General features: G+C 38.6%; 2 protein-coding genes across 14 annotated transcripts in view; one reads left to right on the forward strand and one right to left on the reverse strand.

The window, feature by feature from the left end:
- RPGRIP1 (RPGR interacting protein 1) overlaps positions 1 to 5,633 on the reverse strand; it is a 67,377-nt gene extending 61,744 nt beyond the window's left edge. The window contains exons 1-3 of the mRNA XM_045526660.1: positions 5,502 to 5,633; positions 4,810 to 4,846; positions 2,984 to 3,114 (exon numbers count right to left, since the gene is read on the reverse strand). The gene's annotated coding sequence lies outside the window, so the exon portion shown is untranslated. The remainder of the gene's footprint in view (positions 1 to 2,983; positions 3,115 to 4,809; positions 4,847 to 5,501) is intronic.
- Positions 5,634 to 6,199: 566 nt separating this feature from the next.
- Positions 6,200 to 16,338, forward strand: part of HNRNPC (heterogeneous nuclear ribonucleoprotein C) — a 48,637-nt gene continuing 38,498 nt past the window's right edge. For 2 of the 13 annotated variants that reach the window (XM_045526699.1, XM_045526763.1), the window contains exons 1-2: positions 6,200 to 6,382; positions 11,275 to 11,300. The gene's annotated coding sequence lies outside the window, so the exon portion shown is untranslated. Of the gene's footprint in view, positions 6,383 to 7,006; positions 7,052 to 10,781; positions 11,301 to 11,336; positions 12,016 to 16,338 lie in introns of those variants that run through there. The other 11 variants (XM_045526753.1, XM_045526799.1, XM_045526690.1 and 8 more) reach the window with 8 other exon arrangements.

Consider the following 16,338-nt stretch of genomic DNA (forward strand, 5'->3'; position numbering starts at 1 on the left):
GAGGCTGGGTATGGTGGCTCATGCCTGTAATCCTAGCACTTTGGGAGGCTGAGGTCGGAGGATCACTTGAAGCCAGAAGTTCAAGACCAGCCTGAGCAATTGAATGAGATCCTGTCTCTATGAAAAAAGTTACCGAATGAGCTAATTCACTTGGAAAAGTGCTTGACACATGGTATCTGCTCAGTAGAAGTGATCTATTAGTTTTATTATTAATCTAAGGGGGCCAAATAATACTTAAAATCAAATACTACTTGACCTCAAAACCACTAATGGATATCATCTAGACTTTCTTTTATCTTTCTGATTTTTAAAAAACTTTGTGGACAATGGTTTTTTTGTTTGTTTATTTTTTAACTTTTAAGCTCAAGGTATTAATTATTAAGAAAAGGAGATGAAAACTAATATTGTCAGTTCTTATGCCTCACTGGATATCAATGTTCAGAGCAACTCTAATAACCGTCATTTTTAGTACTCACAGGTACATCTATCTATACAGGCCCTGAGCAGATCACTCTACCTCTTTTTTTTGATGTTGTCTCCTCCTCAGAGGTAACAGATCACTGTCTATTAAACCATCCATTGATGGAAACACTTAATTCTTCTGGGCAGGAATTTAAATTTTCATTGCAGAGCCTTGTCCTTTTTTTTTTTTTTTTTTTGAGACAGAGTCTTGCTCTGTCACCCCGAGAGAGTGCAGTGGTGTCATCATAGCTCACTGCAACCTCTAAATCCTAGGCTCAAGCAATCCTCTTGCCTCAGCCTCCAGAGTAGCTGGGACTACAGGCACATGCCACCACACCCAGCTAATTTTTCTATTTTTTTTTTTTTTTTAGTAGAGACGGGGTTTCAATCTTGCTCAGGCTGGTATCAAACTCCTGAGCTAAAGTAATCCTCCCATCTCAGCCTCCCAGAGTACTAGGATTACAAGTGTGAGCCATCATGCCTCCCCTAAGACCCACGTCTTGAATAGGTGATTGGTTTTAAAAACTTATGTTGCATCCATAGATTTCAATGCAATGTTGTTAATAAGGAGGAGGGGGATCTTTACACATTGATATGGACAAAATATAACATATAGCAGTAATTTGAATGAAAACATTATAAACTAGTAGGTATAAGATTTAGGTAAAAATAAATCCATATATCCATTAAAAAAATTTGTAAAGATCTATACCAAATAGTTAAGAATGGATGTTTCTGGAGGAGGGATCACATAGAAACTTGTGCTTTTTCTGCATTTCAAATTTTTACAATAATCACATATCATCAGAAAGAAATAAATAGGATATTTCTATTTTGAAAGTGTTTAAGTAATAAGAGATGGGGAAAAAACAATGGAAGCCTTGAGAAGGTGTGTAGCCAACTAAAGTGATGGATAATTTTATTAGCAGTGTGTAAAGTTTTATTTGGAGATTTGGTATTCTAGAAGCCAGATCATCAATAATCTATTCACTGAACTCTACATTCCAAATTCCCTAACTATTTTACCCAGTGCCAAAGACTCTTGGGATAAAAAGAGAAACGGGTATAGTGAAATGCTGTATCACATAGCTATCAAACAATCAATCTATTAAATCCTGTGATTCATACACATACGTCAAGTACAAAATAGGATCCATAAATAAAAGGATTACAGAATAAAACAGTGCTACCTTGTTATAGGACAAATAATGACTGAAATGAGTTTGAGAAGGGGTGTAAAGCTTGAGGATTGGGACTATGTTATATTCAGTTTTGTGATATATCTGACGTTTAGGTCAGTACATTGAGTATAAAAAACACTTAGAGTAAAAATAAAACTACTTTCAGTATCAGTTCCTTGAATAAGAAGTTGAATTAACTATCATATATCTTTAAAAGAATTAATCAGGACTCAAGTTGGGTTTTAAAGGATGGCTGGAATATAAGGAAGGAGAAAGGCAGTGTAGCATGTTGGAGTGCAGGGCTACCTGGGCCAAGGGTCTTGGGGAGGGAATAAAATTGATAGATAAGGAGAGGATAGTCAGGGAATATCTGTGAATGAAACAATAAAAATTTAGGACTAGTATAGAGAATTATTATAGTGTGGGAGTGTGGGATTTTAGTGTGGGAGTCATACAATAAAAGTGAGAGTTTTCAGAAGATTACCATGACAGCAATTTGCAGGATCAGCTTGGGGGACAGACAACATGAGAAAAACAGGATGCAGTAAAATAGCAAATGTCTTGAAAATGGCATATAATATCTTCCTCATGTTATTTTTCAGGTAGCATGTGGTTGCCTGTAGAAGATAGCTTGCAAACAGTCAAAAAGATCTCCAAATTAGTGTACTTCTGCACACTAATAAACATAAAGTAGTGTTGGATAGCCCAGGCACGGTGGCTCACGCCTGTAATCCTAGCACTCTGGGAGGCCCAGGCGGGAGGATTGCTCGAGCTCAGGAGTTCGAGACCAGCCTGAGCAAGAGCAAACCCTGTCTCTACTAAAAATAGAAAGAAATTATATGGACAACTAAAAATATATATAGAAAAATTAGCCAGGCATGGTGGCATATGCCTGTAGTCCCAGCTACTCGGGAGGCTGAGGCAGTAGGATCACTTGAGCCCAGGAGTTTGAGGTTGCTGTGAGCTAGGCTGATGCCATGGCACTTTAGCCCGGGCAACTGAGTGACACTCTGTCTCAAAAAAAAAAAATTATAAAATATGATAAAAAAATTAGTATTGGATAAAATTAGAGAGCTCTGTCAAATTCTAATTAAGTGATTTGTCTGGATTTATCCAGACAGAGACCACCTCCTCACTTACCAGTGAAAGATGCCATGACATCCTTGGACGATGGAGGATGCAGAGGAAGAAAGGCAATGATAATTGTACTAGTAGATCCCTTTTGACTTGTTGAACACAATGGGGTAGATGACTAGGTAGGCTAGGTGTGTAGGATGATAGATATTGAGGATTTTATTCAGCTAATATCTCAGGTAAAAGGTAAACTAGGCATTTCATACCTGTCGCTGCTTTTCCTTTCTTTTCCTTTTTGATAGGTGGCTTGGAATTGGGAGAAGGGAGAGTTGCAGAGAATACATTATTCTGATAATTCTTTCAAGCCACATGAATCCTTCTTCACAGGGAATTATTTCTTGAATTGAAAACAAAAGTTCAGTCACCCAACAGGAACATTCAACTTTGGACCTGTAAGTGTGTTTAGAGTAGGCAGAAGACATCAAGGGAACTTCCTATACCTTACCCACCTAGGTTAACAGAGCCTCAAAACCAGAAGTCATGAATGTTTGTCATCAACATGGGGCTTAGTATTCTGCCTTGTATTATGCTATTTCTCCGCTTGTTTTCTCATCCCTAGTAAATTCTAAGTTACTTAATGGAGGGACTGGTTGTTAATTCTTTACCCTTCACTTCCAGCCTACCTAGCATAGGGCTGAACTCATTGAAAACATGAATGCTATCTCTTACGTACTTCTCTTGCACCAAATACAGTGCTGGTTAGTAAGTAGGACGTGACATACACATGCACCTAAAACTGATTTCTGGTGAAATGAAAATAGGTAGTTTTCATTAACATCCTGTAGACCTTTTTATTCTACAAGAACAATGAATGATAAAATATTTTAGTTTTTTGTTTTGTTTTTTTTTTAAGGCTGGTCAAGTGGAGCAGTGGGAGTGGAGAAGGAACAAAGGAATCTGTAACTGGTTGTGATCGATTAGTTGTAAACACCACTGCACTCGGACCAACCTAAACATGTTAGTTTTATTTTTGTTTACTTAAATCAAGAATTACATGAATTAGGACCGGGTGTGGTGGCTCATGCCTATAATCCTAGCACTCTAGGAGGCCGGGGCGGGAGCATCGCTCGAGGTCAGTAGTTCGAGACCAGCCTGAGCAAGAGCAAGACCCCTGTCTCTACTAAAAAATAGAAAGAAATTAACCGGACAACTAAAAATATAGAAAAAATTAGCTGGGCATGGTGGCACATGCCTGTAGTCCCAGCTACTCGGGAGGCTGAGGCAGGAGGATTGCTTGAGCCCAAGAGTTTGAGGTTGCTGTGAGCTAGGCTGACGCCATGGCACTCTAGCCCGGGCAACAGAGTGAGATTCTGTCTCAAAAAAAAAAAAAAAAAAAAAATTACATGAATTAGTGTCAACCAGGCCTCACAGCTTCTGGGCCTCTCTGAGTCAGTGCTAGATAAATTATACAATAAAAAAAGGACAGTCTATCTGCTTGTCCTGGAAAAATAGCCATTTCCCCTGATAAATAAAAGTTAATGATTCATTTAATATATATTTCAAACACTTTTTGTTTAAGGCCCTGTAATAGGTAGTACACAAGACAAATATAGAGAGGAGTAAGAATTAAACTCTCACCAAAAAAACTCACCATCCAGGATGGGAGAAAAAGAGTATAAAATTAACCACAGTGTTTTGAAGTAGTTTTTTTTGAGACAGAGTCTCAACTCTGTTGCCTGGGCTAGAGTGCGGTGGCATCAGCGTAGCTCACAGCAACCTCAAACTCCTGGGCTCAAGCAATCCTCCTGCCTCAGCCTCCCCAATAGCTGGGACTACAGACATGAGCCACCATGCCCGGCTAATTTTTTCTCTATATATTTTTAGATGTCCAGCTAATTTCTTTCTATTATTTTTTAGTAGAGACAGGGGTCTCGCTCTTGTTCAGGCTGGTTTCGAACTCATGAGCTCAAAGGATCCGCCAGCCACAGCCTCCCAGAGTGCTAGGATTACAGGCCTAAGCCACCGTGCCCGACCAGAAGCAGTTTTAAATATATTGCAACATGGCAATTGAGTTGAGGCTTCAAGCACTTACAGGATGTTCTTCCTTCGTTTACTTGCTCAAAGCAGGTCTGGAAAATACAAAAAAATACAAAATAACTAAATAAAAATCACGTGTAATTTCCGCCTCAGGAGAGACCCACTATTAACACTTTAGTATATTTTTCTTCTATGCTTTTTGGTTTTTGCTTTTTAAATTAGTTTAAAGCAATACATGTATACAGAAAAATCAAAATTCGAACAGTATAGAAACGGTACCGATAAAAAAGTTAAAAGGTTCTCTCCCCAAAGGTGGCTACCTTTCTTGTGACTCTCTCTAGAATTCAGAATTAAAAACTAATACATAAAAACTGCATTCACATATACATATATCCTTTAAAAATATATACAAATGATATTAGATTATCTAGATAGTGTTTTGTATCTTGCTTTATCCACTTTTCCCCAACACCACATAGAAATCCCCTTCTTTGTGAACGGCTCCTGTAATACAACCAAAAGGGTTGGCAGGAGATGGCCGGAGGGGTTAGGTGGGAGACAAGCCACTTCAGGACGAGAATTAAGGGACCACATTCGAAGGGATAGGCCAATTTGGCTGGAAGGTAGGATATTAGTGAGAGGATTTGGGACAGAGAATGGGCGCTGCAATATTCCAGGTCAGCATTTTATGCTTTACTTTTTTGTATTGGAGAGGAATAAGGAATGCAGTTGGTTTGGGTGCAGTACCTATTGTCTGAAGGTGGCCTGACAGCCTGAGAAGTGGAGATGTCCAGGAGGCAGCTGAACTAGAGTCTGGAACTGAAAAGAAACCTGGGGTTGGAAAAACTGCAGGGCCTGTTAATTTTCTACACAGTTTAACACTGCCTACTCATCACTGCTCCCTTCTCATCCTAAGAAAAGCCCTCTCTTTTTTACAATAAAAACATGTGAGAAAAAAAGCCCTTTCTTCATCCACACTGCACGCTGCAGGCCTCATTTGGCGCTTTTTCTTTTTCTAAGGCCCGGAGCTAGGGCAGATCCCGCGCTTGCTCGCTACTAGACAACACGCCTCAACCCCGACCCCACCCCCACGCCGATGGAATTCCGAGAACTGGGCGGAACTTCTGGTTGGCGCTCTAAGGAGCAGAGATAGGACACTGCAGCCGCCAATCAGACCTTCCAGATGCCCGGATGTGAAGAGGTGCGCGATACAAAGGCGAGTTTCCACCCAGAACTTCATCCGGTACAGTGGCCAATAAGCAGTCCTCGAGCGATAAATGACAGAAAATATAACCAGTTATCAACTAGCTTCTCTCACGCATGTGGAAATTCTCTTGCTTAGGCTAACCCACTGCTAATTCTGATTGGACAGAATTGTGAAGAGCGGTAGAACTGTCTAATTAGGTGCGGGAGCGAGAAAACGCACAGCCAATAAGAAGGTTCTCAGGAGTGGGGCGGGGGCTAGGCCTTCTCCTCCGCGGCAGAGGAGACTCGGGGGCCATTTTGTGGAGAGACGAAGACTGAGCGGTTGCGGCCGCGTTGTCGACCTCGAGCAGCACTCGGCTTCTCCACGTAGAACCCGGGAGTAGGAGACTCAGAATCGAATCTCTTCTCCCTCCCCCCTCCTGGTAAGTGGAGGGGGCAGACGCTGGGAAGGCGCTGGGTTCCTCGGGCGCGAGATGGTGTGGGAGAGAAGACGAGGGAACCCTTCCCCCCAACCAGGCCCTCATTTATTCTGTTTGCATCGAGGGATTAGGTCTGAACCGGGAGAGGGTTTTTCAGGCCTCAGCCTCTGCGTAGTCTTAACCTAGCGTCCTCTAGGCCACTATGGGTATGGAAAATGTTCTTTTTTCTCTCTTTTTCTGTGTTAACGGCTGCTTTCCTTTGATTTTCTACGACCATGAGGACCGTGAGGACTTCATGAAAGTGACGATCGAGATGCTTATTAATGTAGCCGAAGTTAATGGAGCGCCGATGCCTTCTATTATCTCCATTCTTTTAAATTTAAAGATTGGGGAGGGATGGGGGAGGGTCACCAATAGATGTACCGCGAACCTTTAGATTCTGAAGCGTAACGCGTGGCGTAAGAATGTTTTAACAATAGATTTAATATTTTACTGATTACTTTTTATTTTATTCCTCTGAGCAAATGGTGGACCTCGAAGTATTTTCAATTCTATTGGTAAAAGGAAATATTGTAATATAATTGTATTAACAGTAATAATTACAACTGACTTACTCTTTATCTGCAGGTTACAAAACACTGAAATATATAAGTTAGTGGAACTTTGCTTGAGGTAGGTATTACTATCTTTTTCAGAAACCGAGGCACGAGTGTGTTGGTTGCCAGGGTCGTATTAAGTCTGTAGCAGAACTAATAAGGAATTTGACCAGTAGATTAGTCAAGTGGTTTTACCTCGTTATTGGAATACTAGGTTCTAAAAGTACTATGTTTTAATCTTTGCAATAATCCGATTACAGAAACCACGAGGTAAATGGAAATTCCCAAACTGCACTTGGAAAAAATATTTAATTATGAGACTTGGCGTTTGTTATAAACGTATCTTCCCAAGGTGACAAAATTTGACTTTCATGATATTCTGGCATTAATTTTCGTGTCTATCTAAACTTTGGCAAAATGCACAGCTGCATTTTATTAAGCAGGTATTACAATGCCTACTATTTGCTAGGTGCTGAAATGTCATTAAAATTTTTTGCTAAGTTAAAAAAATGACAGATTCTAAAGAAGCAGCACAGTCACTTACCTAGGAAATCGCTTTTTTTGTTAATCCTTCTGTAAGATTTGGTTGATTTTTACTTTTCACAATGTGTTATTCTCACAAAAACTAATGTTATTAAGCACAGTTTAAACCAATACTATAGGGTAAGAAATTCATGCCTGGGCTGCCATGGTGTAATCCCAGCTATTGGGGAGGCTGAGGTGGGAGGATGGCTTGAGGCCGGGAGTAAGTAAAATAGGGGTCAAAAACATTACCACTCCTCCTTTGAGGCCTAAACATTCGTATTTTATATGGGCTTAAAACTAAAGTTTTTTAATTCTGCTGGACTGTCAGAAGTTAGATAAGGGCAGTAATTGGTCAATTAGGAAATCATCTATTTAATAAAAATATTGTTGACAAAGGAATGCTAGAAATAGCATTTAAGAATAGTTACTGATGAGTTGACATTAATTGAAGGGCACTTTTCTTGCCTATGAGGTGTTAGAAATATTGGTTCCCTGGGATCAGCATGTATCAGGGTAACAAAAATTCCTTATTAACTCATAATTAACTCATAATATGTATTAGGAACTATTTGGCCACAGAATTAATATCAGAAAATTCTAGATGCTCTCAACTAGGTAGGCATTAGTAACATTTTCATATTGGCTAGAGAGGAAGGGTTTGAGAAGGATGACTAAGTTGCAGGTTTTCTGACCTTTTCCCATGCTTGTGCTGCTTGGGCATACGTGGTGGTTTGCTAGTCCTGTAGAGAATTTTAACATAGTTTGTGTTTGTAATTAGATCTCTAGAGGGTTTGACATAGCATTCTGCCCCGTTTTGGATGGAATGGCTGTTAGAAACAAGGAATGAACTCAAATAGCTAGTTGTACCAATCTTACAGATTTAGTTATATTAAGTGATGACTGTGAGCGGTGTTAATTGAGAGGTGTAACAGTTGAAAGAGTCCTGGCCTCCTGTTAGGAGAACTAGATTTTAATCCTTCCTGATCATTGTGTAAGACAAATCAGTTAAACTTCTGGGTTTTAGTTTTATAGCTATAAAATAAGGAGGCTTAGACTTCTTTAACTCAAGTTATTTGTTGCCGGAAGGCTGAAAAGTCTGTAGAAGCAGTTTTATTATTAAAAGCAGTTTTCTAAAATAGTAATTAATATTAACAACTGCCTTAACTGAAAAGTACTCAGTCTTCAAATAATTTTATTTGTAGTTGTCTTTGGGAGCATTATTTGCTCATACTTAATATGTATTCTCATTTATTCTCATTGGTAACAGGGAAGATTATGGCTTTGTACAATTAGATTTACTACAGGGTTATTTATGGCAAGAACCAGAACTGCTAGGTGTAGCATAATTGCAGGTGTTATCTTTGATACTGGAAATTTTGGGTTTATAAAAGGAAAAAATTGCTTTGCATTTACTATGTTAGGTTATAATGTTCTTGGATTATTTATGTTGTATCAGAGAAGTAGTATTTGAAGCCTTGGTGCTCCATCCTTGCGTCTGCCATACGTTGGAAGGATGAGGCACTTTGTTTAAAGAGTTGATTCTTTACTAGGGAATGGAAAGGTATAAGCTTTTTAAACTCTTCACAGTGGTTCTCAAACATGAACTGACCCGGAATCAGCAGGAGGGCTTGTTAAAACAGATTGCTAGGGTCTTTACCACCAGGGTTTCTAATTGAGTAAGTCTGGATAGGGCCTGAGAATTTGCATTTCTATTAAGTGCCAGGTGATGATGCCATGCTGTTGGTTAACATAACTCACTCTCAGAAGTACCTCTTTAGAAGAAGGGATCCAACCCAGAGGATAATCTTGGGGTTCTTGGGTATCATCTTGGAATGCTCTATTTTTGTTTTTAAACCGTGTCTTTGAATCATGTAGGTATACTCTTAATTGAAAACCATTAATTACATTTAGGTGCAAAGTTGTTTGGTCTTTTTATGAGTGGAAGTTCATCAGTTTAACATCTTGGGAGATATCTTAATTTCTTGACATTGAAAAATATAAATGCTTTCTTTTCACATTACTGTTTGTTTTTAAGCTTATGTCTTATGGCACGTGTGCGAGGAATTTGTAGTTGAGCTGTAAAGTTAACCTAGACCTGAAAATGTAGAGTACCAGGTTCACACTATTAATCCAAATAAGAAAACTGAGTATTTCATCATAACTGTACTTCCTAAACACTGACTCAAAGGAAGTAACATTCAGATGTACATTTTCTACAATTCCACACTACCCAAATACACAAGTTAACGTGTCATGCCTAAACTGGTCTGCTATTTTTAAAAAAAAATTAGTTTATAGTTACAGTACCTGTTCTGCTGTAGTCATTCATACATAGTTGGCTCGGGAACACTTTAAAAAATCTCAGTTTGAAACTTTCTAGTTTATAAAATTTGTAAAGGAGAATAAAACCTCACAGCTCAATATTGAAATATGAATGCAGCCAATTCATTCTTATTTGCACAATGAGCTACAGTCCGATTACAATTCTGGTTTTAGCTGATGAAACAGCCAGTTTGTCATGTGTATTATTTTTCTTGGAATTAGCTGTGTATTACTAGTTAGTAGACAGTGGACCACAGAAAACATAAATTCCGTAAGGATCACTGTTTTTTTTTTTTTCATGCGTTTTTTGACACTTAAATATTCAATAATCATAGTAGTTAATCTTTTTTCCTTCATCTATATATGTTTTTTTCATTCTGTTAGTGAGTGGAATAGTGTGCTCCTTATTTAAAAACATCTTTTCCCCTTACTGTAAAATCTGGTAGGTCTTGTGGTTGGATCACTCATTGGATCTGAGAATAGATGAGTCATCTTTAGTGTATATCTTCATGGTAGACCATTCACCTTCAATCTATTAAACATAGTAAAAACTACATGGACTTTTTAAATTTAAAACCCATGAATCTGCTTGCTTTCATAATCTCAATATTTGACAATTGCTCACTTCTTCATCTCTATTGGCCTAGTTTTTCTATATTTTCTTTGCCCCAAACTGCTGATCAAGATTACTGTTAGAATGTAGACCTTTTTTTGAGACCCTTAAGGGTATACTTATACAGAGGTATATTTAGTTAATTTTAGTCATCTGTCCATGTTGAAGAACTGGTGAAGACTCACTGGTAGAGGTGATGATTCTGTAGAGGCTATTCCCATCCCAGTGGAATGTTATGCTTTACCAAAATGTGTTAGATGCAACAGACAGATAATTCTGTCTTGGGGGTTTAGGGCACAACATTTCTGAGGAACTCTGACTCAATCTGTCCCTTCTCCTTTCACAGGGCAGCAAGGCGATTCCCATCCCTACTCACTGGAGCTCAGCTTTGATTTTTAACTTCCCTTCCCCACCCTTCCAGAACACACACATTCCCATTCCAAAACTGATTTTATAAAGACATTTTAAACATAATGATGCAACTTGGTGTGCACTATGGCAAATGTACAGGTGTTTTTTTTTTAATTGTTTCCAAAACGGGACCTGGATTTAAGATGTAATTTTTAAAATTTCTATTTCTATTTTTTCTGCAGCAGTTGGGTTAGAGGAGGAGGAGCCTTTTAGCCTCTTATAAACTGACCTCTCTACTTCCTCGCGTATTTTTAAGATTGATTGATGATGTGAAAAGGGCTTTGCTTGTCTGCTACTGAGAACTTTATCCTTGCGGTTTTTGTGGAAACTGCTTTTGGAAAGAGAAAAGAAATGAACTTTACTGACTTGACATTTTTGCACCTCCCGTTTTTCTAATCTGGGCTATTTTTATTTTTGTTTTTTTACAGTGAGATTTTTTTGATCTTCAGCTACAGTAAGTTATTTCAATTTTTTTTTTACATTTTTCCTGACTTTCCGCTGATTTCCTTTTTATTGTTGTTACTAGTTACTATTATTTATTACTATTATTATATTTATGATGGTGATGATGATGATGATAATGACACTGAATGATTTTTAACCGGATTAAAATCGAGTTTTTCTGAATGTTCATAAGAATTTCTCCGGCCACCTGATTGACTTTGGAGTTTTGCATCTTGGGAGAGAAAGCGAAGGCATTAGCATTTTTAAGTGGATTGATCACATAAACCTTTTCTCTCCCAACCCCACCCCTGCCCCCATCCCCTTCCCCACACTGGAAAGAATTTTACTGGCTGTTAAGTCTATGACCTTATTTTTCCTAATCTTTAACTTAACTGTTTTAGAGCATCTCTGGACGTCTGTATTTTTAATTTTTTTTATTTTTGTTTTTTTATTTTTAATCTTTCATTTGTTAAATTTTTAAACTGTGCTGCAATAAAATGTGTGTGGTACTACTTAACACCTATGATAGTGATGGCATTTTCCCAGAAAGCCATCTTTCTCCTGTTTCCCTTGAAATCCCATCCTGCTTTTCCTGTACACTACCCCTCACAAACCACAAGCTGCAGCAACATGGATGCCCAGCCTGGAGCAGCAGCAGCCAGGATGACCTGGAGCCAGGGGGGCCTTCGGAACAGATGCACACCCTTCCTGGGTGATGGTAAGAGGTGTGAGGTCCACTTGGATTCATTACAAAGATAGGAAATATAAACACATTTGAGTTCAGTTGATGTGGTGTAGGTCATAGTTTCTGGAGGTGTTTGGGTTAAGCCTTTTGTATGTATACCTCAAGATGTTTCACAAGGGAGACCACCTCAGTTATTTGTAAAATAATGGCACAAAGAGTTGCCAGTTAACTTCAGCTGATTAGAGAATTTTTGATACTTGGAAAGATCAGCTGAAGTTTACTTATATTTGAACATCAAAATGGCTTGTTTTAATGATTAGCAACAGTACAAGGACAATATTAGGCAGTCCCTTTATTAGAAATTAGTGACAGTTTTCTGTCATTTAGTGTAATCTTCCTTGGGTTTCATTTCTGGATTGTATTCTAGTTAGACTTATCATTAAAATTTAACATGAATCAAAACAACCTAGAAGAGATATGCTAGATACACTATAATATTGAAATGCTATCTCACTGGAAGATTTTTAAAAATTTGAGAAAAGGTAGTTTTTTAACCTTTGAAAGCAGGGAAATCTGCTTAATCTCTGCATCCAAATTAGGAAGGATCTAGGGCTGACCCCTTTTATGATGTTGACTTGAGGCCTAGCTATGAATAGATACTGGGGAATCTAATGTGTTCCCCGAGGATGGTAAGAAGGGATGAATCCTATATATTCACAAGAATAATGTGGAGATTACTAAGGATATGGATAGCCAAAGATTTAAGAATATTAGCGACCTGTAGTATTTTATTTATTACAGCAGAACATTTTGATAACCATTTTAGAGTTGCTGTAGTAGATTTCAAGCTGGGGGATAATTAGAATGATTTTTAAGGCATATTCAAGTGCTGTGGTACTAGGGTAGATCACATACTTGCCCCTTCCCTTAGGCCAAAAGAGTAAAATTTAAAGTGAACACTGAAGGTACACTCAAAGGAAAAAGTCCTGAGGTTATCTAGAAGAGGAATTCTTTAAATAGGTGCAAGTTTTTTGATGTTCTCTATTGTATGAGAGCTGTTTCTACTCTGGTGCTATCTGTCAGTGTGTGGAAGCTGTTCACTGTAGGTCCAGTTTGATTTATTCCTTGTTAATTCTACAAATTCATTGTTATGGGTTATGTTCTTCTGTTTGGGGGAAATAAAAAACTATAATAGTTCATTATGTTTTAAGGGACTTGCAGCCTAGTGAGGGAGACATGAATGAGATAATGTCACCATGTGATTAGCTGTAAGCACAGATCCTATAGGAGCATGCAGAAATAGGAAGGGCATGGTGGTATGTGCCTGTAGTCCCCCCTACTTGGGAGGCTGAGATAGGATCATATGAGGCCAGGAGTTCAAAACTGTAGTGTGCTGTAATTGTGCTTGTGAATAACTGCTGTACTCCAGCCTGGACAACATAGACCACATCTTTTAACAAAAAAGCATGCAGAAATGGGTACCTAACTGACAGTAAGAAGACAGAGGATGCTTTTTAAGAGGAAGTGCATTGAACTGAATCTGGGGTTAAGGCCAGATAATAAAAATTTGAATGCCATGCCAAGGAGTTTGTATTTTATTCAGAAACTAAAGTTGAGCCATTGAAAGATTATAAACTGGGAAGTGACATCAGATTTTTCTTTTTTTAAATGTTATTCTAATAGTGTGGAAATGGCTTAGAGGAAAGTGAGATTGGAAGTAGGACATAAATAAGGAAGCTATTAAAATCCAAGGAAGAAGAATAATGTAGTCTGGACAAAGATAATGTTAATAGGATTACAGATTAGGGGGCAAATTTAGGAGGGGGTTGGTTATGGGTATGGTGGACAAGAAGTGTAAGAGATTTGGCATGACTCCTGGTTTTCTAGCTTCTGGTTAAAGTCCCAAAGTAAAAAACTTTAACGTTGGGTTTTTATTTTTGAAGAGTTTAAAAACTAAATATCATGTTGATACATTTTGCCTTAAATTCCCAGCACCTTAAAATGGTGTGGAGGTGCGTGCAAGATGGTAAATTGTTTAGGGAGATGTTTAGTTTTGTGGTGTAATTTTACAGAGTGTGGTGGCATTGTTTTAGGGAAGTGAGCACATTTTAGAAGTGAGTTGTAGTTGGAAAAAAAAAGAAATTGGCCAGGCACTGTGTCTCATGCCTGTAATCCCAGTACTTTGGGAGGCTGAGGCAGGAGGATTGCTTGAGCCCAGGAATTTGAGGTTACAGTGAGCTATGATGGGGCCACTGCACTCCAGCCCGGGGTACAGAGTGAGACATAGTATCAAAGAAATGTGTTTATGGGTTAAAAAAAGAAAACACTCAGAGTTGTGTTAGTGAGTCCAGTGGTCCTTTTTCAGTCCTCATCTTATTTGACCTGTTGGTGGCATTTAACCAGTCAGTGTTTTTCCTTGAAACATTGTTAGGTTGTGTCCAGGTTTATGTTGTATGTTTCTAGCATTTGGTTCTACTTGGTTGAAGTGCCCTGTGGCTCAGTCGTTTCACATCTCTTTTCCACATACACTGCTTAGGTCATTTATTCAGTCTCATGATTTCATATACTACCTATAAGCTGATGATTCCCACACTTACATTAATAGCCTGGAGACTTCTTTTTTGAATGACATACCCAGGTACCTACCTACATGAGAGCTCGTTTGAATGTCAAGTTTTGTCAGCTTAAAAGTACAAAACTGGGCTTCTGCTCTTAACTCAGATCAGTTTCTTTTGCACTGTGGCCTTTTTCACTTAAGGAGACTCCAATTTTCATGTCACATAGGCTGAAGGTTTTGGCTAGCCATCCTTGGCTTTTTTCCCCTCGAACCTCACCTTTGGCTTTTTAGAAAATTGTGTTGTCAGCTCTTGGAAAACATACAAACACTCATACTGCTGCCAGTTGGTCCAATTTCAAATCGCTGTTGTCTGTTGTGCATTATTACAATATGTTTACATTTCTTTTGCCCCTCCACACTAGTCTGTTCTCAAAGTAGTAGCTAGATTGAGGCTGTTAAAGTGTAATATTTGAAAAATGTGTTGCTTAAAAGAGTGTCAGCTATAAACTTACTTAATGGCTACCTATTTCAGTACTAAAGTCAGTTTTTCTGTGATTTGCAAGATATCCTACATAATCTGTTGTACTCCTTCCTTCTTGCCCTATAATGCTCAAGCCACAATGACTGGCTGTTTCTTGAATACATTAGATATGGTCTTACCTTAGAGTTTTTCCTGGAATTTTCTCTGATTCATTCATAAGGTTAGCTTTTTCAGTCTGTGAGGTTTTTACTCAAAAGCTACTGCCCCTGATGCTTTCCCTCATTTAGCCCTTCAAACCCCTCCTTCTTTCTATATATTCATTTAGCACTTAACACCAGCTCACTTCCTACAGAATTTATTTTCTGTGTAAAGGCAGAGAGAGAGATGCCTGGAAATATAGATGCCAAACAATTGCCATTGATCACCTCTGGGCAAGGAAGTGGGATTTAGGAGAGTTGAAACTTTTGTTTTATGTGTTTAAAGAATCTGAGTATAGGCCGGGCGCGGTGGCTCACGCCTGTAATCCTAGCACTCTGGGAGGCTGAGGCGGGTGGATCGCTCGAGGTCAGGAGTTCGAGACCAGCCTGAGCAAGAGCGAGACCCCGTCTCTACTAAAAATAGAAATTATCTGGCCAACTAAAAAATATTTATAGAAAAAATTAGCCGGGTGTGGTGGCGCATGCCTGTAGTCCCAGCTACTCGGGAGGCTGAGGCAGTAGGATCACTTGAGCCCAGGAGTTTGAGGTTTCTGTGAGCGAGGCTGACGCCACGGCACTCACTCTAGCCCAGGCAATAGAGTGAGACTCTGTCTCAAAAAAAAAAGAATCTGAGTATTGTAGTAATGAACAATATAGTATTATTTTGCTTCTAATTAAAACCTTAAAACTGTTTATTGCACGTGTACATCAACTCTTCTGATTCTGTGTCTGGTTATAAATAGCATAACTGTAGCCTCCCTCGTGGGTCCAATGCTAATAGTTAAGTTGAAAACAACGGCCTTAAAATGGGATTGGATGAGGGGAAATAAGTTATCGTTTGAGGGCATAGCTGCTGTGTTACCGATGGTGGGTCTGTGACCAAAATTTGGAAATACTTTGCCATTTAAAAAAAATTTTCCAGTGAGAAAGCATGACTATTTTTAAGAGGTAGCCTATCAGATTAGGGAACATCTGAATTTTTTTTCTTCCTGTCTAATCTGATTCTGATTTTACCAGTCTGAAGTGTTCTTCCTGTTTTTCATTTAGAGTAACCCATGGCTCCATTTTAAAACTGATGTAACTTTTTGTGGGAGTTCATTGAACCACACTGACTTAGTTAAACATTTC

Source organism: Lemur catta, chromosome 1 (genome assembly GCF_020740605.2).
Source record: "Lemur catta isolate mLemCat1 chromosome 1, mLemCat1.pri, whole genome shotgun sequence".
Taxonomy (NCBI): domain Eukaryota; kingdom Metazoa; phylum Chordata; class Mammalia; order Primates; family Lemuridae; genus Lemur; species Lemur catta.